General features: G+C 49.5%; 13 non-coding genes across 13 annotated transcripts; all 13 read left to right on the top strand.

Moving 5' to 3' along the window:
• The first annotated feature begins 938 nt into the window (after nt 1–938).
• Trnaa-agc (transfer RNA alanine (anticodon AGC)) lies at nt 939–1,012 on the top strand. The gene has a single exon. It is a non-coding gene; the product is annotated as a tRNA-Ala (tRNA).
• A 1,386-nt stretch (nt 1,013–2,398) lies between these two features.
• Trnaa-agc (transfer RNA alanine (anticodon AGC)) lies at nt 2,399–2,472 on the top strand. The gene has a single exon. It is a non-coding gene; the product is annotated as a tRNA-Ala (tRNA).
• Nucleotides 2,473–5,316: 2,844 nt separating this feature from the next.
• On the top strand, nt 5,317–5,390 carry Trnaa-agc (transfer RNA alanine (anticodon AGC)). Its single transcript has one exon. It is a non-coding gene; the product is annotated as a tRNA-Ala (tRNA).
• A 1,384-nt stretch (nt 5,391–6,774) lies between these two features.
• On the top strand, nt 6,775–6,848 carry Trnaa-agc (transfer RNA alanine (anticodon AGC)). Its single transcript has one exon. It is a non-coding gene; the product is annotated as a tRNA-Ala (tRNA).
• A 1,386-nt stretch (nt 6,849–8,234) lies between these two features.
• On the top strand, nt 8,235–8,308 carry Trnaa-agc (transfer RNA alanine (anticodon AGC)). The gene has a single exon. It is a non-coding gene; the product is annotated as a tRNA-Ala (tRNA).
• A 1,386-nt stretch (nt 8,309–9,694) lies between these two features.
• On the top strand, nt 9,695–9,768 carry Trnaa-ggc (transfer RNA alanine (anticodon GGC)). The gene has a single exon. It is a non-coding gene; the product is annotated as a tRNA-Ala (tRNA).
• Nucleotides 9,769–12,623: 2,855 nt separating this feature from the next.
• On the top strand, nt 12,624–12,697 carry Trnaa-agc (transfer RNA alanine (anticodon AGC)). The gene has a single exon. It is a non-coding gene; the product is annotated as a tRNA-Ala (tRNA).
• A 1,387-nt stretch (nt 12,698–14,084) lies between these two features.
• On the top strand, nt 14,085–14,157 carry Trnaa-agc (transfer RNA alanine (anticodon AGC)). Its single transcript has one exon. It is a non-coding gene; the product is annotated as a tRNA-Ala (tRNA).
• A 1,386-nt stretch (nt 14,158–15,543) lies between these two features.
• On the top strand, nt 15,544–15,617 carry Trnaa-agc (transfer RNA alanine (anticodon AGC)). Its single transcript has one exon. It is a non-coding gene; the product is annotated as a tRNA-Ala (tRNA).
• A 1,384-nt stretch (nt 15,618–17,001) lies between these two features.
• Trnaa-agc (transfer RNA alanine (anticodon AGC)) lies at nt 17,002–17,075 on the top strand. The gene has a single exon. It is a non-coding gene; the product is annotated as a tRNA-Ala (tRNA).
• Nucleotides 17,076–18,459: 1,384 nt separating this feature from the next.
• Trnaa-agc (transfer RNA alanine (anticodon AGC)) lies at nt 18,460–18,533 on the top strand. Its single transcript has one exon. It is a non-coding gene; the product is annotated as a tRNA-Ala (tRNA).
• A 1,386-nt stretch (nt 18,534–19,919) lies between these two features.
• Nucleotides 19,920–19,993, top strand: Trnaa-ggc (transfer RNA alanine (anticodon GGC)). The gene has a single exon. It is a non-coding gene; the product is annotated as a tRNA-Ala (tRNA).
• Nucleotides 19,994–21,390: 1,397 nt separating this feature from the next.
• Nucleotides 21,391–21,464, top strand: Trnaa-agc (transfer RNA alanine (anticodon AGC)). The gene has a single exon. It is a non-coding gene; the product is annotated as a tRNA-Ala (tRNA).
• Nucleotides 21,465–22,655: the final 1,191 nt, after the last annotated feature.

Below are 22,655 nucleotides of genomic sequence, written 5' to 3'. Positions count from 1 at the left end.
GCATGGGTGATTGCCAAGTTTGGGGAGCGTTTCGTAGTACGATCAGTGCAATGGGGACGCGGAAACTTGTTGTGTCCCAGTGTTTTGCAGTTGGACGACAAGAGTTTTACACAGTAGCAAAGAGCGAGGCACTGAGTTGGCATGAACAATGGAGAGCACAATGGGGCTCGAGATGTGCTTGTTACCTCAGGTGCTGTGTGATTGTGGGCAAGGAGTGAAATGGACCAATTTGTGACCGCCCTTTCAATTTAAGACGTTCAAAACAGACGGAATTTGCATTCGTAATACCAGAGCATCGAAACTACTTGGAACTCTTGTGTATATGAACGTGTCCGCGCCTTTGTATTCTGGTACCTTCGCCGCTACAAACCAACCAACCATCGTGTCCGTGCACATCAGAGTCGCAAAGAATGGAGAATAGCCAGGTTTGGTCGTGTGTGTAGCTGTAGCTCAGTTGGCAGATCGTTCGCTTAGCGTGTGAACGGTCTCGGGTTCAAGCCCCGGCTCCTCCATGTTTTGTGTTCAGTGCATGGTAAGTGTTGGTCGCGGCGAACATAAACGCACGCAAGAAGTTTCAAAACCAGCGTCACAGACTGATACGATGTATACTGTCATAAGGAGAGCAAGATGTAAGTGTGGGGACCGGCTGTTATCGTGGTGTCATCGAGTGCAGATCTGTCTTAGGTATCACGGCTTAACGTCATTGAAGTCTAGAGGTGGACAACTCGTTCGTCTTACTCAGAGCGGTGTCTGAACTCTATTTTCGACGTTATGCGTGCCACTTTCATTGTGGCCAACTACGATTCGATACAGAATGCACGAAACTTGAAAGACACCCTCACTGATACATAGAGAGTAGTGTTTGTCTGCGGAATAATGGGAGTGCAAGGGTCTGTGACGTTGATATGACTGTATGTAGCACTACTAGTTATCGGGGGGGTGGGCGTAGCTCAGATGGTAGAGCGCTCGCTTAGCGTGCGAGAGGTACTGGGATCGATACCCAGCGCCTCCAGAATTTTTAACGCACCTACATGAGCACCTTGCCATGCAAGTGGAATAATTCCCAACCGGCAGAGGTGTGTAGGCAGATACAAGCGAACGATTAGCATCCACAATTGCGCCGATTTCACGTAAATCCCTCTGCACGTTCCCATTCTTTGCGTGCAGTCGGCTGCTACTGGTGTTGCTGGTTGTGACTGCTGATAACAGATGCCGTAGCAATCAATTCATGGAGTGAGTTGTATGTTTTGCGATAGTCTGTCTCTGACAAGGAAGCACAGGTGATATAGGTGCGAACACAGGAAGCTTGCAGCCCCTCGCTGCCTGCAGACACAGAGCAGCCACACTAGAAGAGCGGCCTAAGCCGTAGGCGAAATGTGCTCATTCGCTTTGGCGCGACGTCGAACTATAAATAAGGCTGTCACTAGCGTGAGCGTCGTGTAAAGTCGGAAAAGTCATCTGCATGGGTGATTGCCAAGTTTGGGGAGCGTTTCGTAGTACGATCAGTGCAATGGGGACGCGGAAACTTGTTGTGTCCCAGTGTTTTGCAGTTGGACGACAAGAGTTTTACACAGTAGCAAAGAGCGAGGCACTGAGTTGGCATGAACAATGGAGAGCACAATGGGGCTCGAGATGTGCTTGTTACCTCAGGTGCTGTGTGATTGTGGGCAAGGAGTGAAATGGACCAATTTGTGACCGCCCTTTCAATTTAAGACGTTCAAAACAGACGGAATTTGCATTCGTAATACCAGAGCATCGAAACTACTTGGAACTCTTGTGTATATGAACGTGTCCGCGCCTTTGTATTCTGGTACCTTCGCCGCTACAAACCAACCAACCATCGTGTCCGTGCACATCAGAGTCGCAAAGAATGGAGAATAGCCAGGCTTGGTCGTGTGTGTAGCTGTAGCTCAGTTGGCAGATCGTTCGCTTAGCGTGTGAACGGTCTCGGGTTCAAGCCCCGGCTCCTCCATGTTTTGTGTTCAGTGCATGGTAAGTGTTGGTCGCGGCGAACATAAACGCACGCAAGAAGTTGCAAAACCAGCGTCACAGACTGATACGATGTATACTGTCATAAGGAGAGCAAGATGTAAGTGTGGGGACCGGCTGTTATCGTGGTGTCATCGAGTGCAGATCTGTCTTAGGTATCACGGCTTAACGTCATTGAAGTCTAGAGGTGGACAACACGTTCGTCTTACTCAGAGCGGTGTCTGAACTCTATTTTCGACGTTATGCGTGCCACTTTCATTGTGGCCAACTACGATTCGATACAGAATGCACGAAACCTGAAAGACACCCTCACTGATACATAGAGAGTAGTGTTTGTCTGCGGAATAATGGGAGTGCAAGGGTCTGTGACGTTGATATGACTGTATGTAGCACTACTAGTTATCGGGGGGGTGGGCGTAGCTCAGATGGTAGAGCGCTCGCTTAGCGTGCGAGAGGTACTGGGATCGATACCCAGCGCCTCCAGAATTTTTAACGCACCTACATGAGCACCTTGCCATGCAAGTGGAATAATTCCCAACCGGCAGAGGTGTGTAGGCAGATACAAGCGAACGATTAGCATCCACAATTGCGCCGATTTCACGTAAATCCCTCTGCACGTTCCCATTCTTTGCGTGCAGTCGGCTGCTACTGGTGTTGCTGGTTGTGACTGCTGATAACAGATGCCGTAGCAATCAATTCATGGAGTGAGTTGTATGTTTTGCGATAGTCTGTCTCTGACAAGGAAGCACAGGTGATATAGGTGCGAACACAGGAAGCTTGCAGCCCCTCGCTGCCTGCAGACACAGAGCAGCCACACTAGAAGAGCGGCCTAAGCCGTAGGCGAAATGTGCTCATTCGCTTTGGCGCGACGTCGAACTATAAATAAGGCTGTCACTAGCGTGAGCGTCGTGTAAAGTCGGAAAAGTCATCTGCATGGGTGATTGCCAAGTTTGGGGAGCGTTTCGTAGTACGATCAGTGCAATGGGGACGCGGAAACTTGTTGTGTCCCAGTGTTTTGCAGTTGGACGACAAGAGTTTTACACAGTAGCAAAGAGCGAGGCACTGAGTTGGCATGAACAATGGAGAGCACAATGGGGCTCGAGATGTGCTTGTTACCTCAGGTGCTGTGTGATTGTGGGCAAGGAGTGAAATGGACCAATTTGTGACCGCCCTTTCAATTTAAGACGTTCAAAACAGACGGAATTTGCATTCGTAATACCAGAGCATCGAAACTACTTGGAACTCTTGTGTATATGAACGTGTCCGCGCCTTTGTATTCTGGTACCTTCGCCGCTACAAACCAACCAACCATCGTGTCCGTGCACATCAGAGTCGCAAAGAATGGAGAATAGCCAGGCTTGGTCGTGTGTGTAGCTGTAGCTCAGTTGGCAGATCGTTCGCTTAGCGTGTGAACGGTCTCGGGTTCAAGCCCCGGCTCCTCCATGTTTTGTGTTCAGTGCATGGTAAGTGTTGGTCGCGGCGAACATAAACGCACGCAAGAAGTTGCAAAACCAGCGTCACAGACTGATACGATGTATACTGTCATAAGGAGAGCAAGATGTAAGTGTGGGGACCGGCTGTTATCGTGGTGTCATCGAGTGCAGATCTGTCTTAGGTATCACGGCTTAACGTCATTGAAGTCTAGAGGTGGACAACACGTTCGTCTTACTCAGAGCGGTGTCTGAACTCTATTTTCGACGTTATGCGTGCCACTTTCATTGTGGCCAACTACGATTCGATACAGAATGCACGAAACCTGAAAGACACCCTCACTGATACATAGAGAGTAGTGTTTGTCTGCGGAATAATGGGAGTGCAAGGGTCTGTGACGTTGATATGACTGTATGTAGCACTACTAGTTATCGGGGGGGTGGGCGTAGCTCAGATGGTAGTGCGCTCGCTTAGCGTGCGAGAGGTACTGGGATCGATACCCAGCGCCTCCAGAATTTTTAACGCACCTACATGAGCACCTTGCCATGCAAGTGGAATAATTCCCAACCGGCAGAGGTGTGTAGGCAGATACAAGCGAACGATTAGCATCCACAATTGCGCCGATTTCACGTAAATCCCTCTGCACGTTCCCATTCTTTGCGTGCAGTCGGCTGCTACTGGTGTTGCTGGTTGTGACTGCTGATAACAGATGCCGTAGCAATCAATTCATGGAGTGAGTTGTATGTTTTGCGATAGTCTGTCTCTGACAAGGAAGCACAGGTGATATAGGTGCGAACACAGGAAGCTTGCAGCCCCTCGCTGCCTGCAGACACAGAGCAGCCACACTAGAAGAGCGGCCTAAGCCGTAGGCGAAATGTGCTCATTCGCTTTGGCGCGACGTCGAACTATAAATAAGGCTGTCACTAGCGTGAGCGTCGTGTAAAGTCGGAAAAGTCATCTGCATGGGTGATTGCCAAGTTTGGGGAGCGTTTCGTAGTACGATCAGTGCAATGGGGACGCGGAAACTTGTTGTGTCCCAGTGTTTTGCAGTTGGACGACAAGAGTTTTACACAGTAGCAAAGAGCGAGGCACTGAGTTGGCATGAACAATGGAGAGCACAATGGGGCTCGAGATGTGCTTGTTACCTCAGGTGCTGTGTGATTGTGGACAAGGAGTGAAATGGACCAATTTGTGACCGCCCTTTCAATTTAAGACGTTCAAAACAGACGGAATTTGCATTCGTAATACCAGAGCATCGAAACTACTTGGAACTCTTGTGTATATGAACGTGTCCGCGCCTTTGTATTCTGGTACCTTCGCCGCTACAAACCAACCAACCATCGTGTCCGTGCACATCAGAGTCGCAAAGAATGGAGAATAGCCAGGCTTGGTCGTGTGTGTAGCTGTAGCTCAGTTGGCAGATCGTTCGCTTAGCGTGTGAACGGTCTCGGGTTCAAGCCCCGGCTCCTCCATGTTTTGTGTTCAGTGCATGGTAAGTGTTGGTCGCGGCGAACATAAACGCACGCAAGAAGTTGCAAAACCAGCGTCACAGACTGATACGATGTATACTGTCATAAGGAGAGCAAGAAAAGTGTGGGGACCGGCTGTTATCGTGGTGTCATCGAGTGCAGATCTGTCTTAGGTATCACGGCTTAACGTCATTGAAGTCTAGAGGTGGACAACACGTTCGTCTTACTCAGAGCGGTGTCTGAACTCTATTTTCGACGTTATGCGTGCCACTTTCATTGTGGCCAACTACGATTCGATACAGAATGAACGAAACCTGAAAGACACCCTCACTGATACATAGAGAGTAGTGTTTGTCTGCGGAATAATGGGAGTGCAAGGGTCTGTGACGTTGATATGACTGTATGTAGCACTACTAGTTATCGGGGGGGTGGGCGTAGCTCAGATGGTAGAGCGCTCGCTTAGCGTGCGAGAGGTACTGGGATCGATACCCAGCGCCTCCAGAATTTTTAACACACCTACATGAGCACCTTGCCATGCAAGTGGAATAATTCCCAACCGGCAGAGGTGTGTAGGCAGATACAAGCGAACGATTAGCATCCACAATTGCGCCGATTTCACGTAAATCCCTCTGCACGTTCCCATTCTTTGCGTGCAGTCGGCTGCTACTGGTGTTGCTGGTTGTGACTGCTGATAACAGATGCCGTAGCAATCAATTCATGGAGTGAGTTGTATGTTTTGCGATAGTCTGTCTCTGACAAGGAAGCACAGGTGATATAGGTGCGAACACAGGAAGCTTGCAGCCCCTCGCTGCCTGCAGACACAGAGCAGCCACACTAGAAGAGCGGCCTAAGCCGTAGGCGAAATGTGCTCATTCGCTTTGGCGCGACGTCGAACTATAAATAAGGCTGTCACTAGCGTGAGCGTCGTGTAAAGTCGGAAAAGTCATCTGCATGGGTGATTGCCAAGTTTGGGGAGCGTTTCGTAGTACGATCAGTGCAATGGGGACGCGGAAACTTGTTGTGTCCCAGTGTTTTGCAGTTGGACGACAAGAGTTTTACACAGTAGCAAAGAGCGAGGCACTGAGTTGGCATGAACAATGGAGAGCACAATGGGGCTCGAGATGTGCTTGTTACCTCAGGTGCTGTGTGATTGTGGACAAGGAGTGAAATGGACCAATTTGTGACCGCCCTTTCAATTTAAGACGTTCAAAACAGACGGAATTTGCATTCGTAATACCAGAGCATCGAAACTACTTGGAACTCTTGTGTATATGAACGTGTCCGCGCCTTTGTATTCTGGTACCTTCGCCGCTACAAACCAACCAACCATCGTGTCCGTGCACATCACAGTCGCAAAGAATGGAGAATAGCCAGGTTTGGTCGTGTGTGTAGCTGTAGCTCAGTTGGCAGATCGTTCGCTTAGCCTGTGAACGGTCTCGGGTTCAAGCCCCGGCTCCTCCATGTTTTGTGTTCAGTGCATGGTAAGTGTTGGTCGCGGCGAACATAAACGCACGCAAGAAGTTGCAAAACCAGCGTCACAGACTGATACGATGTATACTGTCATAAGGAGAGCAAGAAAAGTGTGGGGACCGGCTGTTATCGTGGTGTCATCGAGTGCAGATCTGCCTTAGGTATCACGGCTTAACGTCATTGAAGTCTAGAGGTGGACAACACGTTCGTCTTACTCAGAGCGGTGTCTGAACTCTATTTTCGAAGTTATGCGTGCCACTTTCATTGTGGCCAACTACGATTCGATACAGAATGAACGAAACCTGAAAGACACCCTCACTGATACATAGAGAGTAGTGTTTGTCTGCGGAATAATGGGAGTGCAAGGGTCTGTGACGTTGATATGACTGTATGTAGCACTACTAGCTATCGGGGGGGTGGGCGTAGCTCAGATGGTAGAGCGCTCGCTTAGCGTGCGAGAGGTACTGGGATCGATACCCAGCGCCTCCAGAATTTTTAACGCACCTACATGAGCACCTTGCCATGCAAGTGGAATAATTCCCAACCGGCAGAGGTGTGTAGGCAGATACAAGCGAACGATTAGCATCCACAATTGCGCCGATTTCACGTAAATCCCTCTGCACGTTCCCATTCTTTGCGTGCAGTCGGCTGCTACTGGTGTTGCTGGTTGTGACTGCTGATAACAGATGCCGTAGCAATCAATTCATGGAGTGAGTTGTATGTTTTGCGATAGTCTGTCTCTGACAAGGAAGCACAGGTGATATAGGTGCGAACACAGGAAGCTTGCAGCCCCTCGCTGCCTGCAGACACAGAGCAGCCACACTAGAAGAGCGGCCTAAGCCGTAGGCGAAATGTGCTCATTCGCTTTGGCGCGACGTCGAACTATAAATAAGGCTGTCACTAGCGTGAGCGTCGTGTAAAGTCGGAAAAGTCATCTGCATGGGTGATTGCCAAGTTTGGGGAGCGTTTCGTAGTACGATCAGTGCAATGGGGACGCGGAAACTTGTTGTGTCCCAGTGTTTTGCAGTTGGACGACAAGAGTTTTACACAGTAGCAAAGAGCGAGGCACTGAGTTGGCATGAACAATGGAGAGCACAATGGGGCTCGAGATGTGCTTGTTACCTCAGGTGCTGTGTGATTGTGGACAAGGAGTGAAATGGACCAATTTGTGACCGCCCTTTCAATTTAAGACGTTCAAAACAGACGGAATTTAACACGCGATCTAGTGTGCATCGAAACTACTTGGAACTCTTGTGTATATGAACGTGTCCGCGCCTTTGTATTCTGGTACCTTCGCCGCTACAAACCAACCAACCATCGTGTCCGTGCACATCAGAGTCGCAAAGAATGGAGAATAGCCAGGCTTGGTGGTGTGTGTAGCTGTAGCTCAGTTGGCAGATCGTTCGCTTAGCGTGTGAACGGTCTCGGGTTCAAGCCCCGGCTCCTCCATGTTTTGTGTTCAGTGCATGGTAAGTGTTGGTCGCGGCGAACATAAACGCACGCAAGAAGTTGCAAAACCAGCGTCACAGAATGATACGATGTATACTGTCATAAGGAGAGCAAGATGTAAGTGTGGGGACCGGCTGTTATCGTGGTGTCATCGAGTGCAGATCTGTCTTAGGTATCACGGCTTAACGTCATTGAAGTCTAGAGGTGGACAACACGTTCGTCTTACTCAGAGCGGTGTCTGAACTCTATTTTCGACGTTATGCGTGCCACTTTCATTGTGGCCAACTACGATTCGATACAGAATGCACGAAACCTGAAAGACACCCTCACTGATACATAGAGAGTAGTGTTTGTCTGCGGAATAATGGGAGTGCAAGGGTCTGTGACGTTGATATGACTGTATGTAGCACTACTAGTTATCGGGGGGGTGGGCGTAGCTCAGATGGTAGAGCGCTCGCTTAGCGTGCGAGAGGTACTGGGATCGATACCCAGCGCCTCCAGAATTTTTAACGCACCTACATGAGCACCTTGCCATGCAAGTGGAATAATTCCCAACCGGCAGAGGTGTGTAGGCAGAAACAAGCGAACGATTAGCATCCACAATTGCGCCGATTTCACGTAAAACCCTCTGCACGTTCCCATTCTTTGCGTGCAGTCGGCTGCTACTGGTGTTGCTGGTTGTGACTGCTGATAACAGATGCCGTAGCAATCAATTCATGGAGTGAGTTGTATGTTTTGCGATAGTCTGTCTCTGACAAGGAAGCACAGGTGATATAGGTGCGAACACAGGAAGCTTGCAGCCCCTCGCTGCCTGCAGACACAGAGCAGCCACACTAGAAGAGCGGCCTAAGCCGTAGGCGAAATGTGCTCATTCGCTTTGGCGCGACGTCGAACTATAAATAAGGCTGTCACTAGCGTGAGCGTCGTGTAAAGTCGGAAAAGTCATCTGCATGGGTGATTGCCAAGTTTGGGGAGCGTTTCGTAGTACGATCAGTGCAATGGGGACGCGGAAACTTGTTGTGTCCCAGTGTTTTGCAGTTGGACGACAAGAGTTTTACACAGTAGCAAAGAGCGAGGCACTGAGTTGGCATGAACAATGGAGAGCACAATGGGGCTCGAGATGTGCTTGTTACCTCAGGTGCTGTGTGATTGTGGACAAGGAGTGAAATGGACCAATTTGTGACCGCCCTTTCAATTTAAGACGTTCAAAACAGACGGAATTTGCATTCGTAATACCAGAGCATCGAAACTACTTGGAACTCTTGTGTATATGAACGTGTCCGCGCCTTTGTATTCTGGTACCTTCGCCGCTACAAACCAGCCAACCATCGTGTCCGTGCACATCAGAGTCGCAAAGAATGGAGAATAGCCAGGCTTGGTCGTGTGTGTAGCTGTAGCTCAGTTGGCAGATCGTTCGCTTAGCGTGTGAACGGTCTCGGGTTCAAGCCCCGGCTCCTCCATGTTTTGTGTTCAGTGCATGGTAAGTGTTGGTCGCGGCGAACATAAACGCACGCAAGAAGTTGCAAAACCAGCGTCACAGACTGATACGATGTATACTGTCATAAGGAGAGCAAGATGTAAGTGTGGGGACCGGCTGTTATCGTGGTGTCATCGAGTGCAGATCTGTCTTAGGTATCACGGCTTAACGTCATTGAAGTCTAGAGGTGGACAACACGTTCGTCTTACTCAGAGCGGTGTCTGAACTCTATTTTCGACGTTATGCGTGCCACTTTCATTGTGGCCAACTACGATTCGATACAGAATGCACGAAACCTGAAAGACACCCTCACTGATACATAGAGAGTAGTGTTTGTCTGCGGAATAATGGGAGTGCAAGGGTCTGTGACGTTGATATTACTGTATGTAGCACTACTAGTTATCGGGGGGGTGGGCGTAGCTCAGATGGTAGAGCGCTCGCTTGGCGTGCGAGAGGTACTGGGATCGATACCCAGCGCCTCCAGAATTTTTAACGCACCTACATGAGCACCTTGCCATGCAAGTGGAATAATTCCCAACCGGCAGAGGTGTGTAGGCAGAAACAAGCGAACGATTAGCATCCACAATTGCGCCGATTTCACGTAAATCCCTCTGCACGTTCCCATTCTTTGCGTGCAGTCGGCTGCTACTGGTGTTGCTGGTTGTGACTGCTGATAACAGATGCCGTAGCAATCAATTCATGGAGTGAGTTGTATGTTTTGCGATAGTCTGTCTCTGACAAGGAAGCACAGGTGATATAGGTGCGAACACAGGAAGCTTGCAGCCCCTCGCTGCCTGCAGACACAGAGCAGCCACACTAGAAGAGCGGCCTAAGCCGTAGGCGAAATGTGCTCATTCGCTTTGGCGCGACGTCGAACTATAAATAAGGCTGTCACTAGCGTGAGCGTCGTGTAAAGTCGGAAAAGTCATCTGCATGGGTGATTGCCAAGTTTGGGGAGCGTTTCGTAGTACGATCAGTGCAATGGGGACGCGGAAACTTGTTGTGTCCCAGTGTTTTGCAGTTGGACGACAAGAGTTTTACACAGTAGCAAAGAGCGAGGCACTGAGTTGGCATGAACAATGGAGAGCACAATGGGGCTCGAGATGTGCTTGTTACCTCAGGTGCTGTGTGATTGTGGACAAGGAGTGAAATGGACCAATTTGTGACCGCCCTTTCAATTTAAGACGTTCAAAACAGACGGAATTTGCATTCGTAATACCAGAGCATCGAAACTACTTGGAACTCTTGTGTATATGAACGTGTCCGCGCCTTTGTATTCTGGTACCTTCGCCGCTACAAACCAACCAACCATCGTGTCCGTGCACATCAGAGTCGCAAAGAATGGAGAATAGCCAGGTTTGGTCGTGTGTGTAGCTGTAGCTCAGTTGGCAGATCGTTCGCTTAGCGTGTGAACGGTCTCGGGTTCAAGCCCCGGCTCCTCCATGTTTTGTGTTCAGTGCATGGTAAGTGTTGGTCGCGGCGAACATAAACGCACGCAAGAAGTTGCAAAACCAGCGTCACAGACTGATACGATGTATACTGTCATAAGGAGAGCAAGAAAAGTGTGGGGACCGGCTGTTATCGTGGTGTCATCGAGTGCAGATCTGCCTTAGGTATCACGGCTTAACGTCATTGAAGTCTAGAGGTGGACAACACGTTCGTCTTACTCAGAGCGGTGTCTGAACTCTATTTTCGACGTTATGCGTGCCACTTTCATTGTGGCCAACTACGATTCGATACAGAATGAACGAAACCTGAAAGACACCCTCACTGATACATAGAGAGTAGTGTTTGTCTGCGGAATAATGGGAGTGCAAGGGTCTGTGACGTTGATATGACTGTATGTAGCACTACTAGTTATCGGGGGGGTGGGCGTAGCTCAGATGGTAGAGCGCTCGCTTAGCGTGTGAGAGGTACTGGGATCGATACCCAGCGCCTCCAGAATTTTTAACGCACCTACATGAGCACCTTGCCATGCAAGTGGAATAATTCCCAACCGGCAGAGGTGTGTATTCAGATACAAGCGAACGATTAGCATCCACAATTGCGCCGATTTCACGTAAATCCCTCTGCACGTTCCCATTCTTTGCGTGCAGTCGGCTGCTACTGGTGTTGCTGGTTGTGACTGCTGATAACAGATGCCGTAGCAATCAATTCATGGAGTGAGTTGTATGTTTTGCGATAGTCTGTCTCTGACAAGGAAGCACTGGTGATATAGGTGCGAACACAGGAAGCTTGCAGCCCCTCGCTGCCTGCAGACACAGAGCAGCCACACTAGAAGAGCGGCCTAAGCCGTAGGCGAAATGTGCTCATTCGCTTTGGCGCGACGTCGAACTATAAATAAGGCTGTCACTAGCGTGAGCGTTGCGTGAGCGTCGTGTAAAGTCGGAAAAGTCATCTGCATGGGTGATTGCCAAGTTTGGGGAGCGTTTCGTAGTACGATCAGTGCAATGGGGACGCGGAAACTTGTTGTGTCCCAGTGTTTTGCAGTTGGACGACAAGAGTTTTACACAGTAGCAAAGAGCGAGGCACTGAGTTGGCATGAACAATGGAGAGCACAATGGGGTTCGAGATGTGCTTGTTACCTCAGGTGCTGTGTGATTGTGGACAAGGAGTGAAATGGACCAATTTGTGACCGCCCTTTCAATTTAAGACGTTCAAAACAGACGGAATTTGCATTCGTAATACCAGAGCATCGAAACTACTTGGAACACTTGTGTATATGAACGTGTCCGCGCCTTTGTATTCTGGTACCTTCGCCGCTACAAACCAATCAACCATCGTGTCCGTGCACATCAGAGTCGCAAAGAATGGAGAATAGCCAGGCTTGGTCGTGTGTGTAGCTGTAGCTCAGTTGGCAGATCGTTCGCTTAGCGTGTGAACGGTCTCGGGTTCAAGCCCCGGCTCCTCCATGTTTTGTGTTCAGTGCATGGTAAGTGTTGGTCGCGGCGAACATAAACGCACGCAAGAAGTTGCAAAACCAGCGTCACAGACTGATACGATGTATACTGTCATAAGGAGAGCAAGATGTAAGTGTGGGGACCGGCTGTTATCGTGGTGTCATCGAGTGCAGATCTGTCTTAGGTATCACGGCTTAACGTCATTGAAGTCTAGAGGTGGACAACACGTTCGTCTTACTCAGAGCGGTGTCTGAACTCTATTTTCGACGTTATGCGTGCCACTTTCATTGTGGCCAACTACGATTCGATACAGAATGCACGAAACCTGAAAGACACCCTCACTGATACATAGAGAGTAGTGTTTGTCTGCGGAGTAATGGGAGTGCAAGGGTCTGTGACGTTGATATGACTGTATGTAGCACTACTAGTTATCGGGGGGGTGGGCGTAGCTCAGATGGTAGAGCGCTCGCTTAGCGTGCGAGAGGTACTGGGATCGATACCCAGCGCCTCCAGAATTTTTAACGCACCTACATGAGCACCTTGCCATGCAAGTGGAATAATTCCCAACCGGCAGAGGTGTGTAGGCAGAAACAAGCGAACGATTAGCATCCACAATTGCGCCGATTTCACGTAAATCCCTCTGCACGTTCCCATTCTTTGCGTGCAGTCGGCTGCTACTGGTGTTGCTGGTTGTGACTGCTGATAACAGATGCCGTAGCAATCAATTCATGGAGTGAGTTGTATGTTTTGCGATAGTCTGTCTCTGACAAGGAAGCACAGGTGATATAGGTGCGAACACAGGAAGCTTGCAGCCCCTCGCTGCCTGCAGACACAGAGCAGCCACACTAGAAGAGCGGCCTAAGCCGTAGGCGAAATGTGCTCATTCGCTTTGGCGCGACGTCGAACTATAAATAAGGCTGTCACTAGCGTGAGCGTCGTGTAAAGTCGGAAAAGTCATCTGCATGGGTGATTGCCAAGTTTGGGGAGCGTTTCGTAGTACGATCAGTGCAATGGGGACGCGGAAACTTGTTGTGTCCCAGTGTTTTGCAGTTGGACGACAAGAGTTTTACACAGTAGCAAAGAGCGAGGCACTGAGTTGGCATGAACAATGGAGAGCACAATGGGGCTCGAGATGTGCTTGTTACCTCAGGTGCTGTGTGATTGTCGACAAGGAGTGAAATGGACCAATTTGTGACCGCCCTTTCAATTTAAGACGTTCAAAACAGACGGAATTTGCATTCGTAATACCAGAGCATCGAAACTACTTGGAACTCTTGTGTATATGAACGTGTCCGCGCCTTTGTATTCTGGTACCTTCGCCGCTACAAACCAACCAACCATCGTGTCCGTGCACATCAGAGTCGCAAAGAATGGAGAATAGCCAGGCTTGGTCGTGTGTGTAGCTGTAGCTCAGTTGGCAGATCGTTCGCTTAGCGTGTGAACGGTCTCGGGTTCAAGCCCCGGCTCCTCCATGTTTTGTGTTCAGTGCATGGTAAGTGTTGGTCGCGGCGAACATAAACGCACGCAAGAAGTTGCAAAACCAGCGTCACAGACTGATACGATGTATACTGTCATAAGGAGAGCAAGATGTAAGTGTGGGGACCGGCTGTTATCGTGGTGTCATCGAGTGCAGATCTGTCTTAGGTATCACGGCTTAACGTCATTGAAGTCTAGAGGTGGACAACACGTTCGTCTTACTCAGAGCGGTGTCTGAACTCTATTTTCGACGTTATGCGTGCCACTTTCATTGTGGCCAACTACGATTCGATACAGAATGCACGAAACCTGAAAGACACCCTCACTGATACATAGAGAGTAGTGTTTGTCTGCGGAATAATGGGAGTGCAAGGGTCTGTGACGTTGATATGACTGTATGTAGCACTACTAGTTATCGGGGGGGTGGGCGTAGCTCAGATGGTAGAGCGCTCGCTGAGCGTGCGAGAGGTACTGGGATCGATACCCAGCGCCTACAGAATTTTTAACGCACCTACATGAGCACCTTGCCATGCAAGTGGAATAATTCCCAACCGGCAGAGGTGTGTAGGCAGAAACAAGCGAACGATTAGCATCCACAATTGCGCCGATTTCACGTAAATCCCTCTGCACGTTCCCATTCTTTGCGTGCAGTCGGCTGCTACTGGTGTTGCTGGTTGTGACTGCTGATAACAGATGCCGTAGCAATCAATTCATGGAGTGAGTTGTATGTTTTGCGATAGTCTGTCTCTGACAAGGAAGCACAGGTGATATAGGTGCGAACACAGGAAGCTTGCAGCCCCTCGCTGCCTGCAGACACAGAGCAGCCACACTAGAAGAGCGGCCTAAGCCGTAGGCGAAATGTGCTCATTCGCTTTGGCGCGACGTCGAACTATAAATAAGGCTGTCACTAGCGTGAGCGTCGTGTAAAGTCGGAAAAGTCATCTGCATGGGTGATTGCCAAGTTTGGGGAGCGTTTCGTAGTACGATCAGTGCAATGGGGACGCGGAAACTTGTTGTGTCCCAGTGTTTTGCAGTTGGACGACAAGAGTTTTACACAGTAGCAAAGAGCGAGGCACTGAGTTGGCATGAACAATGGAGAGCACAATGGGGTTCGAGATGTGCTTGTTACCTCAGGTGCTGTGTGATTGTGGACAAGGAGTGAAATGGACCAATTTGTGACCGCCCTTTCAATTTAAGACGTTCAAAACAGACGGAATTTGCATTCGTAATACCAGAGCATCGAAACTACTTGGAACACTTGTGTATATGAACGTGTCCGCGCCTTTGTATTCTGGTACCTTCGCCGCTACAAACCAACCAACCATCGTGTCCGTGCACATCAGAGTCGCCAAGAATGGAGAATAGCCAGGCTTGGTCGTGTGTGTAGCTGTAGCTCAGTTGGCAGATCGTTCGCTTAGCGTGTGAACGGTCTCGGGTTCAAGCCCCGGCTCCTCCATGTTTTGTGTTCAGTGCATGGTAAGTGTTGGTCGCGGCGAACATAAACGCACGCAAAAAGTTGCAAAACCAGCGTCACAGACTGATACGATGTATACTGTCATAAGGAGAGCAAGATGTAAGTGTGGGGACCGGCTGTTATCGTGGTGTCATCGAGTGCAGATCTGTCTTAGGTATCACGGCTTAACGTCATTGAAGTCTAGAGGTGGACAACACGTTCGTCTTACTCAGAGCGGTGTCTGAACTCTATTTTCGACGTTATGCGTGCCACTTTCATTGTGGCCAACTACGATTCGATACAGAATGCACGAAACCTGAAAGACACCCTCACTGATACATAGAGAGTAGTGTTTGTCTGCGGAATAATGGGAGTGCAAGGGTCTGTGACGTTGATATGACTGTATGTAGCACTACTAGTTATCGGGGGGGTGGGCGTAGCTCAGATGGTAGAGCGCTCGCTTAGCGTGCGAGAGGTACTGGGATCGATACCCAGCGCCTCCAGAATTTTTAACGCACCTACATGAGCACCTTGCCATGCAAGTGGAATAATTCCCAACCGGCAGAGGTGTGTAGGCAGAAACAAGCGAACGATTAGCATCCACAATTGCGCCGATTTCACGTAAATCCCTCTGCACGTTCCCATTCTTTGCGTGCAGTCGGCTGCTACTGGTGTTGCTGGTTGTGACTGCTGATAACAGATGCCGTAGCAATCAATTCATGGAGTGAGTTGTATGTTTTGCGATAGTCTGTCTCTGACAAGGAAGCACAGGTGATATAGGTGCGAACACAGGAAGCTTGCAGCCCCTCGCTGCCTGCAGACACAGAGCAGCCACACTAGAAGAGCGGCCTAAGCCGTAGGCGAAACGTGCTCATTCGCTTTGGCGCGACGTCGAACTATAAATAAGGCTGTCACTAGCGTGAGCGTCGTGTGAAGTCGGAAAAGTCATCTGCATGGGTGATTGCCAAGTTTGGGGAGCGTTTCGTAGTACGATCAGTGCAATGGGGACGCGGAAACTTGTTGTGTCCCAGTGTTTTGCAGTTGGACGACAAGAGTTTTACACAGTAGCAAAGAGCGAGGCACTGAGTTGGCATGAACAATGGAGAGCACAATGGGGCTCGAGATGTGCTTGTTACCTCAGGTGCTGTGTGATTGTGGACAAGGAGTGAAATGGACCAATTTGTGACCGCCCTTTCAATTTAAGACGTTCAAAACAGACGGAATTTGCATTCGTAATACCAGAGCATCGAAACTACTTGGAACTCTTGTGTATATGAACGTGTCCGCGCCTTTGTATTCTGGTACCTTCGCCGCTACAAACCAACCAACCATCGTGTCCGTGCACATCAGAGTCGCAAAGAATGGAGAATAGCCAGGTTTGGTCGTGTGTGTAGCTGTAGCTCAGTTGGCAGATCGTTCGCTTAGCGTGTGAACGGTCTCGGGTTCAAGCCCCGGCTCCTCCATGTTTTGTGTTCAGTGCATGGTAAGTGTTGGTCGCGGCGAACATAAACGCACGCAAGAAGTTGCAAAACCAGCGTCACAGACTGATACGATGTATACTGTCATAAGGAGAGCAAGAAAAGTGTGGGGACCGGCTGTTATCGTGGTGTCATCGAGTGCAGATCTGCCTTAGGTATCACGGCTTAACGTCATTGAAGTCTAGAGGTGGACAACACGTTCGTCTTACTCAGAGCGGTGTCTGAACTCTATTTTCGTCGTTATGCGTGCCACTTTCATTGTGGCCAACTACGATTCGATACAGAATGAACGAAACCTGAAAGACACCCTCACTGATACATAGAGAGTAGTGTTTGTCTGCGGAATAATGGGAGTGCAAGGGTCTGTGACGTTGATATGACTGTATGTAGCACTACTAGTTATCGGGGGGGTGGGCGTAGCTCAGATGGTAGAGCGCTCGCTTAGCGTGCGAGAGGTACTGGGATCGATACCCAGCGCCTCCAGAATTTTTAACGCACCTACATGAGCACCTTGCCATGCAAGTGGAATAATTCCCAACCGGCAGAGGTGTGTAGGCAGAAACAAGCGAACGATTAGCATCCACAATTGCGCCGATTTCACGTAAATCCCTCTGCACGTTCCCATTCTTTGCGTGCAGTCGGCTGCTACTGGTGTTGCTGGTTGTGACTGCTGATAACAGATGCCGTAGCAATCAATTCATGGAGTGAGTTGTATGTTTTGCGATAGTCTGTCTCTGACAAGGAAGCACAGGTGATATAGGTGCGAACACAGGAAGCTTGCAGCCCCTCGCTGCCTGCAGACACAGAGCAGCCACACTAGAAGAGCGGCCTAAGCCGTAGGCGAAATGTGCTCATTCGCTTTGGCGCGACGTCGAACTATAAATAAGGCTGTCACTAGCGTGAGCGTCGTGTAAAGTCGGAAAAGTCATCTGCATGGGTGATTGCCAAGTTTGGGGAGCGTTTCGTAGTACGATCAGTGCAATGGGGACGAGGAAACTTGTTGTGTCCCAGTGTTTTGCAGTTGGACGACAAGAGTTTTACACAGTAGCAAAGAGCGAGGCACTGAGTTGGCATGAACAATGGAGAGCACAATGGGGCTCGAGATGTGCTTGTTACCTCAGGTGCTGTGTGATTGTGGACAAGGAGTGAAATGGACCAATTTGTGACCGCCCTTTCAATTTAAGACGTTCAAAACAGACGGAATTTGCATTCGTAATACCAGAGCATCGAAACTACTTGGAACTCTTGTGTATATGAACGTGTCCGCGCCTTTGTATTCTGGTACCTTCGCCGCTACAAACCAACCAACCATCGTGTCCGTGCACATCAGAGTCGCAAAGAATGGAGAATAGCCAGGTTTGGTCGTGTGTGTAGCTGTAGCTCAGTTGGCAGATCGTTCGCTTAGCGTGTGAACGGTCTCGGGTTCAAGCCCCGGCTCCTCCATGTTTTGTGTTCAGTGCATGGTAAGTGTTGGTCGCGGCGAACATAAACGCACGCAAGAAGTTGCAAAACCAGCGTCACAGACTGATACGATGTATACTGTCATAAGGAGAGCAAGAAAAGTGTGGGGACCGGCTGTTATCGTGGTGTCATCGAGTGCAGATCTGCCTTAGGTATCACGGCTTAACGTCATTGAAGTCTAGAGGTGGACAACACGTTCGTCTTACTCAGAGCGGTGTCTGAACTCTATTTTCGTCGTTATGCGTGCCACTTTCATTGTGGCCAACTACGATTCGATACAGAATGAACGAAACCTGAAAGACACCCTCACTGATACATAGAGAGTAGTGTTTGTCTGCGGAATAATGGGAGTGCAAGGGTCTGTGACGTTGATATGACTGTATGTAGCACTACTAGTTATCGGGGGGGTGGGCGTAGCTCAGATGGTAGAGCGCTCGCTTAGCGTGCGAGAGGTACTGGGATCGATACCCAGCGCCTCCAGAATTTTTAACGCACCTACATGAGCACCTTGCCATGCAAGTGGAATAATTCCCAACCGGCAGAGGTGTGTAGGCAGATACAAGCGAACGATTAGCATCCACAATTGCGCCGATTTCACGTAAATCCCTCTGCACGTTCCCATTCTTTGCGTGCAGTCGGCTGCTACTGGTGTTGCTGGTTGTGACTGCTGATAACAGATGCCGTAGCAATCAATTCATGGAGTGAGTTGTATGTTTTGCGATAGTCTGTCTCTGACAAGGAAGCACAGGTGATATAGGTGCGAACACAGGAAGCTTGCAGCCCCTCGCTGCCTGCAGACACAGAGCAGCCACACTAGAAGAGCGGCCTAAGCCGTAGGCGAAATGTGCTCATTCGCTTTGGCGCGACGTCGAACTATAAATAAGGCTGTCACTAGCGTGAGCGTCGTGTAAAGTCGGAAAAGTCATCTGCATGGGTGATTGCCAAGTTTGGGGAGCGTTTCGTAGTACGATCAGTGCAATGGGGACGCGGAAACTTGTTGTGTCCCAATGTTTTGCAGTTGGACGACAAGAGTTTTACACAGTAGCAAAGAGCGAGGCACTGAGTTGGCATGAACAATGGAGAGCACAATGGGGCTCGAGATGTGCTTGTTACCTCAGGTGCTGTGTGATTGTGGACAAGGAGTGAAATGGACCAATTTGTGACCGCCCTTTCAATTTAAGACGTTCAAAACAGACGGAATTTGCATTCGTAATACCAGAGCATCGAAACTACTTGGAACTCTTGTGTATATGAACGTGTCCGCGCCTTTGTATTCTGGTACCTTCGCCGCTACAAACCAATCAACCATCGTGTCCGTGCACATCAGAGTCGCAAAGAATGGAGAATAGCCAGGCTTGGTGGTGTGTGTAGCTGTAGCTCAGTTGGCAGATCGTTCGCTTAGCGTGTGCACGGTCTCGGGTTCAAGCCCCGGCTCCTCCACGTTTTGTGTTCAGTGCTTGGTAAGTGTTGGTCGCGGCGAACATAAACGCACGCAAGAAGTTGCAAAACCAGCGTCACAGACTGATACGATGTATACTGTCATAAGGAGAGCAAGATGTAAGTGTGGGGACCGGCTGTTATCGTGGTGTCATCGAGTGCAGATCTGTCTTAGGTATCACGGCTTAACGTCATTGAAGTCTAGAGGTGGACAACACGTTCGTCTTACTCAGAGCGGTGTCTGAACTCTATTTTCGACGTTATGCGTGCCACTTTCATTGTGGCCAACTACGATTCGATACAGAATGCACGAAACCTGAAAGACACCCTCACTGATACATAGAGAGTAGTGTTTGTCTGCGGAATAATGGGAGTGCAAGGGTCTGTGACGTTGATATTACTGTATGTAGCACTACTAGTTATCGGGGGGGTGGGCGTAGCTCAGATGGTAGAGCGCTCGCTTGGCGTGCGAGAGGTACTGGGATCGATACCCAGCGCCTCCAGAATTTTTAACGCACCTACATGAGCACCTTGCCATGCAAGTGGAATAATTCCCAACCGGCAGAGGTGTGTAGGCAGAAACAAGCGAACGATTAGCATCCACAATTGCGCCGATTTCACGTAAATCCCTCTGCACGTTCCCATTCTTTGCGTGCAGTCGGCTGCTACTGGTGTTGCTGGTTGTGACTGCTGATAACAGATGCCGTAGCAATCAATTCATGGAGTGAGTTGTATGTTTTGCGATAGTCTGTCTCTGACAAGGAAGCACAGGTGATATAGGTGCGAACACAGGAAGCTTGCAGCCCCTCGCTGCCTGCAGACACAGAGCAGCCACACTAGAAGAGCGGCCTAAGCCGTAGGCGAAATGTGCTCATTCGCTTTGGCGCGACGTCGAACTATAAATAAGGCTGTCACTAGCGGGAGCGTTGCGTGAGCGTCGTGTAAAGTCGGAAAAGTCATCTGCATGGGTGATTGCCAAGTTTGGGGAGCGTTTCGTAGTACGATCAGTGCAATGGGGACGCGGAAACTTGTTGTGTCCCAGTGTTTTGCAGTTGGACGACAAGAGTTTTACACAGTAGCAAAGAGCGAGGCACTGAGTTGGCATGAACAATGGAGAGCACAATGGGGTTCGAGATGTGCTTGTTACCTCAGGTGCTGTGTGATTGTGGACAAGGAGTGAAATGGACCAATTTGTGACCGCCCTTTCAATTTAAGACGTTCAAAACAGACGGAATTTGCATTCGTAATACCAGAGCATCGAAACTACTTGGAACACTTGTGTATATGAACGTGTCCGCGCCTTTGTATTCTGGTACCTTCGCCGCTACAAACCAACCAACCATCGTGTCCGTGCACATCAGAGTCGCAAAGAATGGAGAATAGCCAGGCTTGGTCGTGTGTGTAGCTGTAGCTCAGTTGGCAGATCGTTCGCTTAGCGTGTGAACGGTCTCGGGTTCAAGCCCCGGCTCCTCCATGTTTTGTGTTCAGTGCATGGTAAGTGTTGGTCGCGGCGAACATAAACGCACGCAAAAAGTTGCAAAACCAGCGTCACAGACTGATACGATGTATACTGTCATAAGGAGAGCAAGATGTAAGTGTGGGGACCGGCTGTTATCGTGGTGTCATCGAGTGCAGATCTGTCTTAGGTATCACGGCTTAACGTCATTGAAGTCTAGAGGTGGACAACACGTTCGTCTTACTCAGAGCGGTGTCTGAACTCTATTTTCGACGTTATGCGTGCCACTTTCATTGTGGCCAACTACGATTCGATACAGAATGCACGAAACCTGAAAGACACCCTCACTGATACATAGAGAGTAGTGTTTGTCTGCGGAATAATGGGAGTGCAAGGGTCTGTGACGTTGATATGACTGTATGTAGCACTACTAGTTATCGGGGGGGTGGGCGTAGCTCAGATGGTAGAGCGCTCGCTTAGCGTGCGAGAGGTACTGGGATCGATACCCAGCGCCTCCAGAATTTTTAACGCACCTACATGAGCACCTTGCCATGCAAGTGGAATAATTCCCAACCGGCAGAGGTGTGTAGGCAGAAACAAGCGAACGATTAGCATCCACAATTGCGCCGATTTCACGTAAATCCCTCTGCACGTTCCCATTCTTTGCGTGCAGTCGTCTGCTACTGGTGTTGCTGGTTGTGACTGCTGATAACAGATGCCGTAGCAATCAATTCATGGAGTGAGTTGTATGTTTTGCGATAGTCTGTCTCTGACAAGGAAGCACAGGTGATATAGGTGCGAACACAGGAAGCTTGCAGCCCCTCGCTGCCTGCAGACACAGAGCAGCCACACTAGAAGAGCGGCCTAAGCCGTAGGCGAAATGTGCTCATTCGCTTTGGCGCGACGTCGAACTATAAATAAGGCTGTCACTAGCGTGAGCGTCGTGTAAAGTCGGAAAAGTCATCTGCATGGGTGATTGCCAAGTTTGGGGAGCGTTTCGTAGTACGATCAGTGCAATGGGGACGCGGAAACTTGTTGTGTCCCAGTGTTTTGCAGTTGGACGACAAGAGTTTTACACAGTAGCAAAGAGCGAGGCACTGAGTTGGCATGAACAATGGAGAGCACAATGGGGCTCGAGATGTGCTTGTTACCTCAGGTGCTGTGTGATTGTGGACAAGGAGTGAAATGGACCAATTTGTGACCGCCCTTTCAATTTAAGACGTTCAAAACAGACGGAATTTGCATTCGTAATACCAGAGCATCGAAACTACTTGGAACTCTTGTGTATATGAACGTGTCCGCGCCTTTGTATTCTGGTACCTTCGCCGCTACAAACCAACCAACCATCGTGTCCGTGCACATCAGAGTCGCAAAGAATGGAGAATAGCCAGGCTTGGTCGTGTGTGTAGCTGTAGCTCAGTTGGCAGATCGTTCGCTTAGCGTGTGAACGGTCTCGGGTTCAAGCCCCGGCTCCTCCATGTTTTGTGTTCAGTGCATGGTAAGTGTTGGTCGCGGCGAACATAAACGCACGCAAGAAGTTGCAAAACCAGCGTCACAGACTGATACGATGTATACTGTCATAAGGAGAGCAAGATGTAAGTGTGGGGACCGGCTGTTATCGTGGTGTCATCGAGTGCAGATCTGTCTTAGGTATCACGGCTTAACGTCATTGAAGTCTAGAGGTGGACAACACGTTCGTCTTACTCAGA

This window comes from Schistocerca gregaria, unplaced genomic scaffold (genome assembly GCF_023897955.1).
Source record: "Schistocerca gregaria isolate iqSchGreg1 unplaced genomic scaffold, iqSchGreg1.2 ptg000653l, whole genome shotgun sequence".
In the NCBI taxonomy this organism is placed as follows: Eukaryota; Metazoa; Arthropoda; class Insecta; order Orthoptera; family Acrididae; genus Schistocerca; species Schistocerca gregaria.
Note: the sequence above shows the minus strand (reverse complement) of the source record. Positions and strands in the feature narration are given on the sequence as shown.